General features: G+C 49.6%; 1 pseudogene; it reads left to right on the top strand.

Moving 5' to 3' along the window:
• Positions 1-16,212, top strand: part of LOC135511827 (inactive carboxypeptidase-like protein X2) — a 142,260-nt pseudogene that overhangs the window by 55,868 nt on the left and 70,180 nt on the right.

The following is a 16,212-nucleotide window of genomic DNA, read 5'->3' as shown; positions in this document are numbered from 1 at the left end:
GAGAATCATTCCGATGCAGAGCAAAGCACATGCCCCGCCCACAGAGGAAACGGATATCATCTTGAGAATCATTCCGATGCAGAGCAAAGCACATGCCCCGCCCACAGAGGAAACGGATATCATCTTGAGAATCATTCCGATGCAGATTAAAGCACATGCCCCGCCCACAGAGGAAACGGATATCATCTTGCAAATCATTCCGATGCAGAGCAATGCACATGCCCCGCCCACAGAGGAAACGGATATCATCTTGTGAATCATTCCGATGCAGAGCAAAGCACAGGCCCCGCCCACAGAGGAAACGGATATCATCTTGAGAATCATTCCGATGCAGCGCAAAGCACATGCCCCGCCCACAGAGGAAACGGATATCATCTTGCGAATCATTCCGATGCAGAGCAAAGCACATGCCCCGCCCACAGAGGAAACGGATATCATCTTGCGAATCATTCCGATGCAGAGCAAAGCACATGCCCCGCCCACAGAGGAAACGGATATCATCTTGAGAATCATTCCGATGCAGAGCAAAGCCCCGCCCACAGAGGAAACGGATATCATCTTGTAAATCATTCCGATGCAGAGCAAAGCACATGCCCCGCCCACAGAGGAAACGGATATCATCTTGTGAATCATTCCAATGCAAAGCAAAGCCCCGCCCACCTGGGAATCTGTGTCTGAGAAGAAAGATCACTATATTCTGGTGTTCATTTTTTGTGGAATTGAAAAAAAAAAGGTTTACAATTTAGACGTGTGAAAATGAAAGCAACTTCTGACAATGAAAACTGGGGTTATAGTGATATTATGTCTGATCTCACAACAAATGTAAAGTATGTATGTATAGAAGTGTAATCTAGAGCCAAACTGACACACTTGTTAAATTATGCAACAGAATATGACAACAACAGAATTTATGAATCAGTCTAGACAGAACATGTGAGTACAGGTAGACCTCGACAGAGCAGGTAGATCTAGACAGAGCAGGTGAGTACAGGTAGACCTAGACAGAGCAGGTAGATCTAGACAGAGCAGGTGAGTACAGGTAGACCTAGACAGAGCAGGTAGATCTAGACAGAGCAGGTGAGTACAGGTAGACCTAGACAGAGCAGGTGAGTACAGGTAGACCTCGACAGAGCAGGTAGATCTAGACAGAGCAGGTGAGTACAGGTAGACCTAGACAGAGCAGGTGAGTACAGGTAGACCTAGACAGAGCAGGTGAGTACAGGTAGACCTAGACAGAGCAGGTGAGTACAGGTAGACCTAGACAGAGTAGGTGAGTACAGGTAGACCTAGACAGAACAGGTGATTACAGGTAGACCTAGACAGAGCAGGTGAGTACATGTAGACCTAGACAGAGCAGGTGAGTACAGGTAGACCTAGACAGAGCAGATGAGTACAGGTAGACCTAGACAGAGCAGGTGAGTACAGGTAGACCTAGACAGAGCAGGTGAGTACAGGTAGACCTAGACAGAGCAGGTGAGTACAGGTAGACCTAGACAGAGCAGGTGAGTGAGTACAGAGTGAGACCTAGACAGAGCAGGTGAGTACAGGTAGACCTAGACAGAGCAGGTGAGTACAGGTGACCTAGACAGAGCAGGTGAGTACAGGTAGACCTAGACAGAGCAGATGAGTAGGTAGACCTAGACAGAGCAGGTAGACCTAGACAGAGCAGGTGAGTACAGGTAGACCTAGACAGAGCAGATGAGTGAGACCTACAGGTAGACCTAGACAGAGCAGGTGAGTACAGGTAGACCTAGACAGAGCAGGTGAGTACAGGTAGACCTAGACAGAGCAGGTGAGTAGACAGAGCAGGTAGACCTAGACAGAGCAGGTGAGTACAGGTAGACCTAGACAGAGCAGATGAGTAGGTGAGTACAGGTAGACCTAGACAGAGCAGGTAGACCTAGACAGAGCAGGTGAGTACAGGTAGACCTAGACAGAGCAGGTGAGTACAGGTAGACCTAGACAGAGCAGGTAGACAGGTAGACCTAGACAGAGCAGGTGAGTACAGGTAGACCTAGACAGAGCAGGTGAGTACAGGTAGACCTAGACAGAGCAGAGCAGGAGTACAGGTAGACCTAGACAGAGCAGGTGAGTACAGGTAGACCTAGACAGAGCAGGTGACAGGTAGACCTAGACAGAGCAGGTGAGTACAGGTAGACCTAGACAGAGCAGATGAGTACAGGTAGACCTAGACCAGGTAGATCAGACAGAGCAGGTGAGTACAGGTAGACCTAGACAGAGCAGGTGATCCTAGACAGAGCAGGTGAGTACAGGTAGACCTAGACAGAGCAGGTGAGTACAGGTAGACCTAGACAGAGCAGACCTAGACAGAGCAGGTGAGTACAGGTAGACCTAGACAGAGCAGGTGAGTACAGGTAGACCTAGACAGAGCAGGTGAGTACAGGTAGACCTAGACAGAGCAGGTGAGTACAGGTAGACCTAGACAGAGGTAGATCAGACAGAGCAGGTGAGTACAGGTAGACCTAGACAGAGCAGGTAGACAGAGAGCAGGTAGACCTAGACAGAGCAGGTGAGTACAGGTAGACCTACAGAGCAGATGAGTACAGGTAGACCTAGACAGAGCAGGTGAGTACAGGTAGACCTAGACAGAGCAGGTGAGTACAGGTAGACCTAGACAGAGCAGGAGTACAGGTAGACCTAGACAGAGCAGGTGAGACCTAACAGAGCAGGTGAGTACAGGTAGACCTAGACAGAGCAGATGAGTACAGGTAGACCTAGACAGAGCAGGTGAGTACAGGTAGACCTAGACAGAGCAGGTGAGTACAGGTAGACCTAGACAGAGCAGGTGAGTACAGGTAGACCTAGACAGAGCAGGTGAGTACAGGTAGACCTAGACAGAGGTAGACCTAGACAGAGCAGGTGAGTACAGGTAGACCTAGACAGAGCAGAGAGTACAGGTAGAGACAGAGCAGGTGAGTACAGGTAGACAGAGCAGGTGAGTACAGGTAGACCTAGACAGAGCAGATGAGTACAGGTAGACCTAGACAGAGCAGGTGAGTACAGGTAGACCTAGACAGAGCAGGTGAGTACAGGTAGACCTAGACAGAGCAGGTGAGTACAGGTAGACCTAGACAGAGCAGGTGAGTACAGGTAGACCTAGACAGAGCAGATGAGTACAGGTAGACCTAGACAGAGCAGGTGAGTACATGAGCAGGTGAGTACAGGTAGACCTAGACAGAGCAGGTGAGTACAGGTAGACCTAGACAGAGCAGGTGAGTACAGGTAGACCTAGACAGAGCAGATGAGTACAGGTAGGCCTAGACAGAGCAGGTAGACCTAGACAGAGCAGGTGAGTACAGGTAGACCTAGACAGAGCAGATGAGTACAGGTAGACCTAGACAGAGCAGGTGAGTACAGGTAGACCTAGACAGAGCAGGTGAGTACAGGTAGACCTAGACAGAGCAGATGAGTACAGGTAGACCTAGACAGAGCAGGTGAGTACAGGTAGACCTAGACAGAGCAGGTGAGTACAGGTAGACCTAGACAGAGCAGGTAGAGTACAGGTAGACCTAGACAGAGCAGGTGAGTACAGGTAGACCTAGACAGAGCAGATGAGTACAGGTAGACCTAGACAGAGCAGATGAGTACAGGTAGACCTAGAGCAGGTGAGTACAGGTAGACCTAGACAGAGCAGATGAGTACAGGTAGACCTAGACAGAGCAGGTGAGACAGGTAGACCTAGACAGAGCAGGTGAGTACAGGTAGACCTAGACAGAGCAGGTGAGTACAGGTAGGTGAGTACCTAGACAGAGCAGATGAGTAGACCTAGACAGAGCAGGTGAGTACAGGTAGACCTAGACAGAGCAGATGAGTACAGGTAGACCTAGACAGAGCAGGTGAGTACAGGTAGACCTAGACAGAGCAGGTGAGTACAGGTAGACCTAGACAGAGCAGGTGAGTACAGGTAGACCTAGACAGAGCAGGTGAGTACAGGTAGACCTAGACAGAGCAGGTGAGTACAGGTAGACCTAGACAGAGCAGGTAGACCTAGACAGAGCAGGTGAGTACAGGTAGACCTAGACAGAGCAGATGAGTACAGGTAGACCTAGACGGAGCAGGTGAGTACAGGTGAGTAGTAGACCTAGACAGAGCAGGTGAGTACAGGTAGACCTAGACAGAGCAGGTGAGTACAGGTAGACCTAGACAGAGCAGATGAGTAGGTAGACCTAGACAGGTAGACCTAGACAGGTGAACAGGTGACCTAGACAGAGCAGATGAGTACAGGTAGACCTAGACAGAGCAGGTGAGTACAGGTAGACCTAGACAGAGCAGGTGGTAGACCTAGACAGAGCAGGTAGACCTAGACAGGTAGCAGACAGAGCAGATGAGTACAGGTAGACCAGGTAGACCTAGAGAGCAGGTGAGTACAGGTAGACCTAGACAGAGCAGGTGAGTACAGGTAGACCTAGACAGAGCAGGTGAGTACAGGTAGACCTAGACAGAGCAGGTGAGTACAGGTAGACCTAGACAGAGTAGACAGAGCAGGTGAGTACAGGTAGACCTAGACAGAGCAGCAGGTAGACCTAGACAGGTAGACCTAGAGAGCAGGTGAGTACAGGTAGACCTAGACAGAGCAGATGAGTACAGGTAGACCTAGACAGAGCAGGTGAGTACAGGTAGACCTAGACAGAGCAGGTGAGTACAGGTAGACCTAGACAGAGCAGGTGAGTACAGGTAGACCTAGACAGAGCAGGTGAGTACAGGTAGTAGACCTAGACAGAGCAGATGAGTACAGGTAGACCTAGACAGAGCAGGTGAGACAGGTAGACCTAGACAGAGCAGGTGAGTACAGGTAGACCTAGACAGAGCAGGTGAGTACAGGTAGACCTAGACAGAGCAGGTGAGTACAGGTAGACCTAGACAGAGCAGGAATAGACCTAGACAGAGCAGGTGAGTACAGGTAGACCTAGACAGAGCAGATGAGTACAGGTAGACCTAGACAGAGCAGGTGAGTACAGGTAGACAGAGCAGGTGAGACAGGTAGACCTAGACAGAGCAGATGAGTACAGGTAGACCTAGACAGAGCAGATGAGTACAGGTAGACCTAGACAGAGCAGGTGAGTACAGGTAGACCTAGACAGAGCAGGTGAGTACAGGTAGAGACAGAGCAGGTGAGTACAGGTAGACCTACAGAGCAGGTGAGTACAGGTAGACCTAGACAGAGCAGATGAGTACAGGTAGACCTAGACAGAGCAGGTGAGTACAGGTAGACCTAGAGAGCAGGTGAGTACAGGTAGACCTAGACAGAGCAGGTGAGTACAGGTAGACCTAGACAGAGCAGGTGAGTACAGGTAGACCTAGACAGAGCAGGTGAGTACAGGTAGACCTAGACAGAGCAGGTAGACAGAGCAGGTGAGTACAGGTAGACCTAGACAGAGCAGGTAGACCTAGAGAGCAGGTGAGTACAGGTAGACCTAGACAGAGCAGATGAGTACAGGTAGACCTAGACAGAGCAGGTGAGTACAGGTAGACCTAGACAGAGTAGGTGAGACAGAGCAGGTACAGGTAGACCTAGACAGAACAGGTGATTACAGGTAGACCTAGACAGAGCAGGTGAGTACATGAGCAGGTGAGTACAGGTAGACCTAGACAGAGCAGATGAGTACAGGTAGACCTAGACAGAGCAGGTGAGTACAGGTAGACCTAGACAGAGCAGGTGAGTACAGGTAGACCTAGACAGAGCAGGTAGACCTAGACAGAGCAGGTGAGTACAGGTAGACCTAGACAGAGCAGATGAGTACAGGTAGACCTAGACAGAGCAGGTGAGTACAGGTAGACCTAGACAGAGCAGGTGAGTACAGGTAGACCTAGACAGAGCAGGTGAGTACAGGTAGACCTAGACAGAGCAGGTGAGTACAGGTAGACCTAGACAGAGCAGGTGAGTACAGGTAGGCCTAGACAGAGCAGGTAGACCTAGAAAGAGCAGGTGAGTACAGGTAGACCTAGACAGAGCAGATGAGTACAGGTAGACCTAGACAGAGCAGGTGAGTACAGGTAGACCTAGACAGAGCAGGTGAGTACAGGTAGACCTAGACAGAGCAGGTGAGTACAGGTAGACCTAGACAGAGCAGGTGAGTACAGGTAGACCTAGACAGAGCAGGTGAGTACAGGTAGACCTAGACAGAGCAGATGAGTACAGGTAGACCTAGACAGAGCAGGTGATTACAGGTAGACCTAGACAGAGCAGGTGAGTACATGAGCAGGTGAGTACAGGTAGACCTAGACAGAGCAGATGAGTACAGGTAGACCTAGACAGAGCAGGTGAGTACAGGTAGACCTAGACAGAGCAGGTGAGTACAGGTAGACCTAGAGCAGGTGAGCAGGTAGACCTAGACAGAGCAGGTGAGTACAGGTAGACCTAGACAGAGCAGATGAGTACAGGTAGGCCTAGACAGAGCAGGTAGACCTAGACAGAGCAGGTGAGTACAGGTAGACCTAGACAGAGCAGATGAGTACAGGTAGACCTAGACAGAGCAGGTGAGTACAGGTAGACCTAGACAGAGCAGGTGAGTACAGGTAGACCTAGACAGAGCAGGTGAGACAGAGAGCAGATGATGAGTACAGGTAGACCTAGACAGAGCAGGTGAGTACAGGTAGACCTAGACAGAGCAGATGAGTACAGGTAGACCTAGACAGAGCAGGTGAGTACAGGTAGGCCTAGACAGAGCAGGTAGACCTAGACAGAGCAGGTGAGTACAGGTAGACCTAGACAGAGCAGGTAGACCTAGTACAGGTAGACAGAGTAGGTGAGTACTAGACCTAGACAGAGTAGACAGATGAGTACAGGTAGACCTAGACAGAGCAGGTGAGTACAGGTAGACCTAGACAGAGCAGGTGAGTACAGGTAGACCTAGACAGAGCAGGTGAGTACAGGTAGACCTAGACAGAGCAGATGAGTACAGGTAGGCCTAGACAGAGCAGGTAGACCTAGACAGAGCAGGTGAGTACAGGTAGACCTAGACAGAGCAGATGAGTACAGGTAGACCTAGACAGAGCAGGTGAGTACAGGTAGACCTAGACAGAGCAGAGATTATAAACTACTTGGAACCCCTTTCTAAATCCTCTGCTAGGCTTCTGGGAGGAACCACCCTCTGCAATGTGTTAGAACTATTTATTACAGTATATAAACTACTTGGAACCCCTTTCTAAATCCTCTGCTAGGCCTCTGGGAGGAACCACCCTCTGCAATGTGTTAGAACTATTTATTACAGTATATAAACTACTTGGAACCCCTTTCTAAATCCTCTGCTAGGCCTCTGGGAGGAACCACCCTCTGCAATGTGTTAGAACTATTTATTACAGTATATAAACTACTTGGAACCCCTTTCTAAATCCTCTGCTAGGCCTCTGGGAGGAACCACCCTCTGCAATGTGTTACAACTATTTATTACAGTATATAAACTACTTGGAACCCCTTTCTAAATCCTCTGCTAGGCCTCTGGGAGGAACCACCCTCTGCAATGTGTTACAACTATTTATTACAGTATATAAACTACTTGGAACCCCTTTCTAAATCCTCTGCTAGGCCTCTGGGAGGAACCACCCTCTGCAATGTGTTAGAACTCTTTATTACAGTATATAAACTACTTGGAACCCCTTTCTAAATCCTCTGCTAGGCCTCTGGGAGGAACCACCCTCTGCAATGTGTTAGAACTATTTATTACAGTATATAAACTACTAGGAACCCCTTTCTAAATCCTCTGCTAGGCCTCTGGGAGGAACCACCCTCTGCAATGTGTTAGAACTCTTTATTACAGTATATAAACTACTTGGAACCCCTTTCTAAATCCTCTGCTAGGCTGGCCTGTATGATGATGACCTCTACGATGGAGCCTGGTGTGCTGGGAGGAACGACCCCCTGCAGTGGTTGGAGGTGGACGCCAGGAGGCTGACCAAGTTCACAGGGGTCATCACACAGGGAAGGAGCTCTCTCTGGTCGTGAGTATCAACTCAACTGTCTGCACTAACTGTCCTGTCTGTCTGTCTGTCTGTCTGTCTGTCTGTCTGTCTGTCTGTCTGTCCTACTCTGTCTGTCTGTGTGTCTCTCTGTCTCTCTGTGTCTCTGCCTCTCTGTGTCTCTGTCTCTCTGTGTCTCTGTCTCTCTGTGTCTCTCTGTGTCTCTGTCTCTCTGTCTATCTTTGTCTCTCTGTCTCTTTCTCTCTCTCTGTCTCTATCTCTCTGTCTCCCTCTCTCTGTCTCTCTCTCTCTGTCTCTCTCTCTCTGTCTCTATCTCTCTCTCTCTCTCTCTCTCTCTCTCTCTCTCTCTCTCTCGGCTGAGTAGTGAGTACTATCCCTTTTCATTGTCTTAAGTCAGGTACCGCGACTCCGTCAAATTGGATTAAAATATATTTACCGCAGCTTAACATTTATGTCCCTTGACCCCATGCCCCTGGACAATCAGCTGCAGACCCTGACATTGACCCCATGACCCTGGACAATCAGCTGCAGACCCTGACCTTGACCCTATGACCCCATGCCCCTGGACAATGAGCTGCAGACCCTGACCTTGACCCCATGACCCCATGCCACTGGACAATCAGCTGCAGACCCTGACCTTGACCCCATGCCCATGGACAATCAGCTGCAGACTCTGACCTTGACCCCATGACCCCATGCCACTGGACAATCAGCTGCAGACCTTGACCTTGACCCCGTGCCCATGGACAATCAGCTGCAGACCCTGACCTTGACCCCATGACCCTGGACAATCAGCTGCAGACCCTGACCTTGACCCTATGACCCCATGCCCCTGGACAATCCGCTGCAGACCCTGACCTTGACCCCATGACCCTGGACAATCAGCTGCAGACCCTGACCTTGACCCTATGACCCCATGCCCCTGGACAATCCGCTGCAGACCCTGACCTTGACCCCATGACCCTGGACAATCAGCTGCAGACCCTGACCTTGACCCCATGACCCCATGCCCCTGGACAATCAGCTGCAATAATACTTTCATATCTCTTGCGAATACTCCTCTCTATCTGGGATGAGAGAGAAGGCCGTTGCTCTGTCTTTCTCTGTCGCTGTGCCCTTATCCTTATCCTACCCCCTTATCCTACCCCCTTATCCTACCCCCTTATCGTACCCCCTTATTACATTTACATTTAAGTCATTTAGCAGACGCTCTTATCCAGAGCGACTTACAAATTGGTGAATTCACCTTCTGACATCCAGTGGAACAGCCACTTACAATAGTGCATCTAAATCATTTAAGGGGGGGAGAAGGATTACTTATCCTATCCTAGGTATTCCTTGAAGAGGTGGGGTTTCAGGTGTCTCCGGAAGGTGGTGATTGACTCTGCTGTCCTGGCGTCGTGAGGGAGTTTGTTCCACCATTGGGGGCCAGAGCAGTGAACAGTTTTGACTGGGCTGAGCGGGAACTGTACTTCCTCAGTGATGGGGAGGCGAGCAGGCCAGAGGTGGATGAACGCAGTGCCCTTGTTTGGGTGTAGGGCCTGATCAGAGCCTGGAGGTACTGCGGTGCCGTTCCCCTCACAGCTCCGTAGGCAAGCACCATGGTCTTGTAGCGGATGCGAGCTTCAACTGGAAGCCAGTGGAGAGAGCGGAGGAGCGGGGTGACGTGAGAGAACTTGGGAAGGTTGAACACCAGACGGGCTGCGGCGTTCTGGATGAGTTGTAGGGGTTTAATGGCACAGGCAGGGAGCCCAGCCAACAGCGAGTTGCAGTAATCCAGACGGGAGATGACAAGTGCCTGGATTAGGACCTGCGCCGCTTCCTGTGTGAGGCAGGGTCGTACTCTGCGGATGTTGTAGAGCATGAACCTACAGGAACGGGCCACCGCCATGATGTTGGTTGAGAACGACAGGGTGTTGTCCAGGATCACGCCAAGGTTCTTAGCGCTCTGGGAGGAGGACACAATGGAGTTGTCAACCGTGATGGCGAGATCATCCCCCCTTGAGCAAGGCACTTAACTGTAATTGCTCCGGGTTCGTTGTTGATCATGTCTGACCCTGACCCCAGTATGTTGGTAATGTCTGACCCTGACCCCAGTATGTTGGTAATGTCTGACCATGACCTTGACCCCAGTATGTTGGTAATGTCTGACCCTGACCCCAGTAAAATAGATAATGTCTGACCTTGACTGTGACCCCAGTCTGTTGATAATGTCTGACCCTGACCCCAGTAAAATAGATCATGTCTGACCTTGACCCTGACCCCAGTCTGTTGGTAATGTCTGACCCTGACCCCAGTATGTTGGTAATGTCTGACCCTGACCCCAGTCTGTTGATATTGTCTGACCCTGACCCTGACCCCAGTATGTTGATAATGTCTGACCCTGACCCCAGTATGTTGGTAATGTCTGACCCTGACCCCAGTATGTTGATAATGTCTGACCCTGACCCCAGTATGTTGGTAATGTCTGACCTTGACCCCAGTATGTTGGTCATGTCTGACCCTGACCCCAGTATGATGATAATGTCTGACCCTGACCCCAGTATGTTGGTAATGTCTGACCTTGACCCCACCCCAGTATGTTGGTCATGTCTGACCGTGACCGTGACCCCAGTATGTTGGTAATGTCTGACCTTGACCCCAGTATGTTGGTCATGTCTGACCCTGACCCCAGTATGTTGGTAATGTCTGACCGTGACCCCAGTAAAATAGATAATGTCTGACCTTGACCGTGACCCCAGTCTGTTGATAATGTCTGACCTTGACCATGACCCGTCTGTTGATAATGTCTGACCTTGGTCGTGACCCCAGTCTGTTGATAATGTCTGACCGTGACCCCAGTATGTTGGTAATGTCTGACCCTGACCCCAGTATGTTGGTAATGTCTGACCCTGACCCCAGTAAGTTGGTCATGTCTGACCGTGACCCCAGTATGTTGGTAATGCCTGAACTTGACCCTGACCCCAGTATGTTGGTAATGTCTGACCCTGACCCCAGTATGTTGGTAATGTCTGACCCTGACCCCAGTATGTTGATAATGTCTGACCCTGACCCCAGTATGTTGATAATGTCTGACCCTGACCCCAGTATGTTGATAATGTCTGACCCTGACCCCAGTATGTTGGTAGTGTCTGACCTTGACCCCAGTATGTTGGTAATGTCTGACCCTGGCCCCAGCATGTTGATAATGTCTGACCTTGACCCTGACCCCAGCATGTTGATAATGTCTGACCTTGACCATGACCCCAGTCTGTTGATAATGTCTGACCTTGACCGTGACCCCAGTCTGTTGATAAAGTCTGACCTTGACCATGACCCATCTGTTTATAATGTCTGACCTTGACCCCGTGACCCCAGTCTGTTGATCATGTCTGACCCTGACCCCAGTATGTTGGTAATGTCTGACCCTGACCCCAGTCTGTTGGTAATGTCTGACCGTGACCCCAGTATGTTGATAATGTCTGACCGTGACCCCAGTATGTTGGTAATGTCTGACCCTGACCCCAGTATGTTGGTAATGTCTGACCCTGACCCCAGTATGTTGGTCATGTCTGACCTTGACCCCAGTATGTTGATAATGTCTGACCTTGTGACCCCAGTATGTTGGTAATGTCTGACCCTGACCCCAGTATGTTGGTAATGTCTGACCCTGACCCTGACCCCCCCAGTATGTTGGTAATGTCTGACCCTGACCCCAGTATGTTGGTAATGTCTGACCCTGACCCTGACCCCAGTATGTTGGTCATGTCTGACCCTGACCCCCCAGTATGTTGGTAATGTCTGACCCTGACCCCAGTCTGTTGGTAATGTCTGACCTTGACCGTAACCCCAGTCTGTTGATAATGTCTGACCTTGACCATGACCCCAGTATAATGTTGACCCCCCCAGTCTGACCCCAATGTTGATAATGTCTGACCCTGACCCCAGTATGTTGGTAATGTCTGACCCTGACCCCAGTATGTTGATAATGTCTGACCCTGACCCCAGTATGTTGATGTCTGACCCCATGATGTCTGACCCTGACCCCAGTATGTTGATAATGTTGGTAATGACCCTGACCCCAGTATGTTGACCCCTGACCCCAGTATGTTGATAATGTCTGACCCTGACCCCAGTATGTTGGTAATGTCTGACCCTGACCCCAGTCTGTTGATAATGTCTGACCCACCCCAGTCTGACCCTGACCCCAGTATGTTGATAATGTCTGACCCTGACCCCAGTATGTTGGTAATGTCTGACCGTTACCCCAGTATGTTGGTAATGTCTGACCCTGACCCCAGTATGTTGGTAATGTCTGACCCTGACCCTGACCCCAGTATGTTGGTAATGTCTGACCCTGACCGTGACCCCAGTCTGTTGATAATGTCTGACCCTGACCATGACCCCAGTCTGTTGATAATGTCTGACCCTGACCGTGACCCCAGTCTGTTGATAATATCTGACCCTGACCCCAGTCTGTTGATAATGTCTGACCCTGACCGTGACCCCAGTCTGTTGATAATGTCTGACCCCCCAGTGACCCTGACCCCAGTCTGTTGATAATGTCATAATATCTAACCCTGACCCCTGACCGTGACCCCAGTCTGTTGATAACGTCTGACCCTGACCCCAGTCTGTTGATAATGTCTGACCCTGACCGTGACCCCAGTCTGTTGATAATGTCTGACCCTGACCCCAGTCTGTTGATAATATCTGACCCTGACCGTGACCCCAGTTGGTTGATAATGTCTGACCCTGACCGTGACCCCAGTCTGTTGATAATGTCTGACCCTGACCCCAGTCTGTTGATAATATCTGACCCTGACCGTGACCCCAGTTGGTTGATAATGTCTGACCCTGACCGTGACCCCAGTCTGTTGATAATGTCTGACCCTGACCGTGACCCCCAGTTGGTTGATAATATCTAACCCTGACCGTGACCCCAGTCTGTTGATAATGTCTGACCCTGATTGTGACCCCAGTTTGTTGATAATGTCTGACCCTAACCCTGACCGTGACCCCAGTATTTGGTAATGTCTGACCCTGATTGTGACCCCAGTTTGTTGATAATGTCTGACCCTGACCGTGACCCCAGTCTGTTGATAATGTCTGTTGATAATGTCTGACCCTGATAATAACTGACCCTGACCCCAGTCTGTTGATAATGTCTGACCATGACCTTTTTGGAGTCAGTCTGTTGGTACTGACCCATAAGTGACCCCAGTCTGTTGATAATGTCTGACCCTCCCCAGTGAATGTCCATGACCCCAGTCTGTTGATAAACCCTGTCTGACCTAATGATTCTGACCCCATTCTGATGATAATATCTGACCCTGACCGTGACCCCAGTCTGTTGATAATATCTGACCATGACCCCAGTCTGTTGATAATGTCTGACCTAATGCCTAACCTAACCCTTAACTGACCCCACAAACCTCTGTTGATAATAACCTCTGACCTAACCATGACCTAAACCTAATGTAACCCTGTTAACCACAAACCTAAACCTAATGCCTAACCTAACCCTTAACCTTGGACCCCAGTCTGTTGGTAATGTCTGACCCTGACCCCAGTCTGTTGGTAATGTCTGACCGTGACCCCAGTCTGTTGGTAATGTCTGACCGTGACCCCAGTCTAATGTAACCTGGTAATGTCCCTGACCGTGACCCCCTAACCCTCTGTTGGACCTAATGTCTGACCGTGACCCCAGTCTGTTGGTAATGTCTGACCGTGACCCCAGTCTGTAATGGTACCCCATAATGTCTAACCGTGACCCCAGTAAACCTAATGCCTAACCCTAACCCTTAACCTTGGACTGTAACCCTGGTAAAACCTAAACCTAATGCCTAACCTAACCCTCTGACCGTGGTCTGTAATGCCTAACCCTAACCCATAATGTCTGACCGTGACCCCAGTCTGTTGGTAATGTCTGACCCTAACCCTGACCCCAGTCTGTTGGTAACCTGGACCTGACCCTAATGCCTAACCTAACCTTAACCTTGGACCCCAGTCTGTAACCCTAACCCTTAACCTTGGTAACCACAAACCTGTAATGCCCCTAACCCTTAACCTTGACCCCAGTCTGTTGGTAATGTCTGACCGTAACCCTTAACCTTGACCCCAGTCTGTTGATAATGTCTGACCGTGACCCCAGTCTGTTGGTAATGTCTGACCCTGACCCCAGTCTGTCCTAATGCTGACCCCAGTCTGTTGATAATGTCTGACCGTGACCCCAGTCTGTTGGTAATGTCTGACCTAACCACAAATGTCTGACCCTGACCCCAGTCTGTTGGTAATATCCTGACCCTGACCCCAGTCTGTTGGTAATGTCTGACCCTGACCGTGACCCCAGTCTGTTGGTAATGTCTGACCGTGACCCCCACAATGTCCTGTCCCAGTCCCCGGACCTAACCACCAAACACTAAACCTAATGACCCCAGTCTGTTGATAATGTCTGACCCTGACCGTGACCCCAGTCTGTTGATAATGTCTGACCCTGACCGTGACCCCAGTCTGTTGGTAATGTCTGACCATGACCCCAGTCTGTTGATAATGTCTGACCATGACCCCAGTCTGTTGATAATGTCTGACCCTGACCATGACCCCAGTCTGTTGATAATGTCTGACCCTGGTCGACACCACAACGTCCCGACCCCACTCTCTGAGTGTGTCTCTGAGGGAGTTGGGATATGCAGCAAACATATTTCCATTTCACACGTGACAGAAAATATACTAAGCAACCCCCCAAAAAATGTATCTGCCAATCAGATTGTCTTTGAGTCCTATTTTAATCCTCCTCTGAGAAACCTTTTCTCTGGAAGCTTTTTTTGGAGTCTGAGACTGACGTGTGTAAATGGCAGGTCTCATCATGTCTTCCTGGCATCCCATAAGTCTCAGCTTCACCAGCCAATGAAGGTCCTGAATACAAGACACCACAATGTCCTCCAATCCAACCCTGACTGACAAGAACCCCATCACCCCTCCCCTTTAAATCAAAATCAAATTCCTGACATTAGTCACCACAATGTCCTGACAAGACACCACAATGTCGAAAGACACAACAGGACACCACAATGTACAGTGAAATGCTTACTTGTCAAGCCCATAGTTTAAAAGACACCACAATACAAATACAAGAATAAAACAAGAACCACAATGTCCTGAAGAATAAAAATGTCCCGAAAAAAAAGAAACAAGTAATTAACAATGAGCAAGACACCACAATGTCCTGACAAGACACCACAATGTCCTGACAAGACACCACAATTCCTGACAAGACATCACAATGTCCCAAGCACCTTAATCAGCTGTGGTGGATTACCACAATGTCCTGACAAGACACCACAATGTCCTGACAAGACACCACAATGTCCTGACAAGACACACAATGTCACAAGACACACAATGTCCTGACAAGACACCACACACACCACAATGTCCCGACAAGACACCACAATGTCCTGACACAAGACACACAATGTCCTGACAAGACACCACAATGTCCTGACAAGACACAAGACACACAACACCACAATGTCCTGACAAGACACCACAATGTCCTGACAAGACACCACAATGTCCTAAGACATACAAGACACCACAATGTCCTTGTCACAAGACACCACAAGACACCACAATGTCCTGACAAGACACCACAATGTCCTGACAAGACACCACAATGTCCTTGTCCTGACAAGACACCACAATTGTTACAAACACCACAATGTCCTGACAAGACACCACAATGTCCTGACAAGACACCACAATGTGTTGTCCTGACAAGACACTGTCATGACAAGACACCACAATGTCCTGACAAGACACCACAATGTCCTGACAAGACACCACAATGTCTTGTCACAAACACCACAATCCTGACAAGTTGTCCTAAGACACTTTACAAGTGTTGACAAGACCTGACAAGACACCACAATGTCATGACAAGACACCACAATGTCCTGACAAGACACCAAAGTCCTGACAAGAGTCCTGACAAGACACCACAATGTCCTGACAAGACACCACAATGTCCTGACAAGACACCTACCACAATGTCCAAGACAAGACACCACAATGTCCTGACAAGACACCACAACGTCCTGACAAGACACCACAATGTCCTGACAAGACACCACAATGTCCTGACAAGACATCACAATGTCCTGACAAGACACCACAATGTCCGACAAGACACCACAATGTCCTGACAAGACACAATGACAAGACACACAATGTCCTGACAAGACACCACAATGTCCACAATGTCCTGACAAGACACCACAATGTCCTGACAAG

This window comes from Oncorhynchus masou, chromosome 24 (assembly GCF_036934945.1).
Source record: "Oncorhynchus masou masou isolate Uvic2021 chromosome 24, UVic_Omas_1.1, whole genome shotgun sequence".
NCBI classification, from domain to species: domain Eukaryota; kingdom Metazoa; phylum Chordata; class Actinopteri; order Salmoniformes; family Salmonidae; genus Oncorhynchus; species Oncorhynchus masou.
The sequence above is the reverse complement of the archived record's forward strand: the minus strand, read 5'-3'. Positions and strand labels throughout refer to the sequence as shown.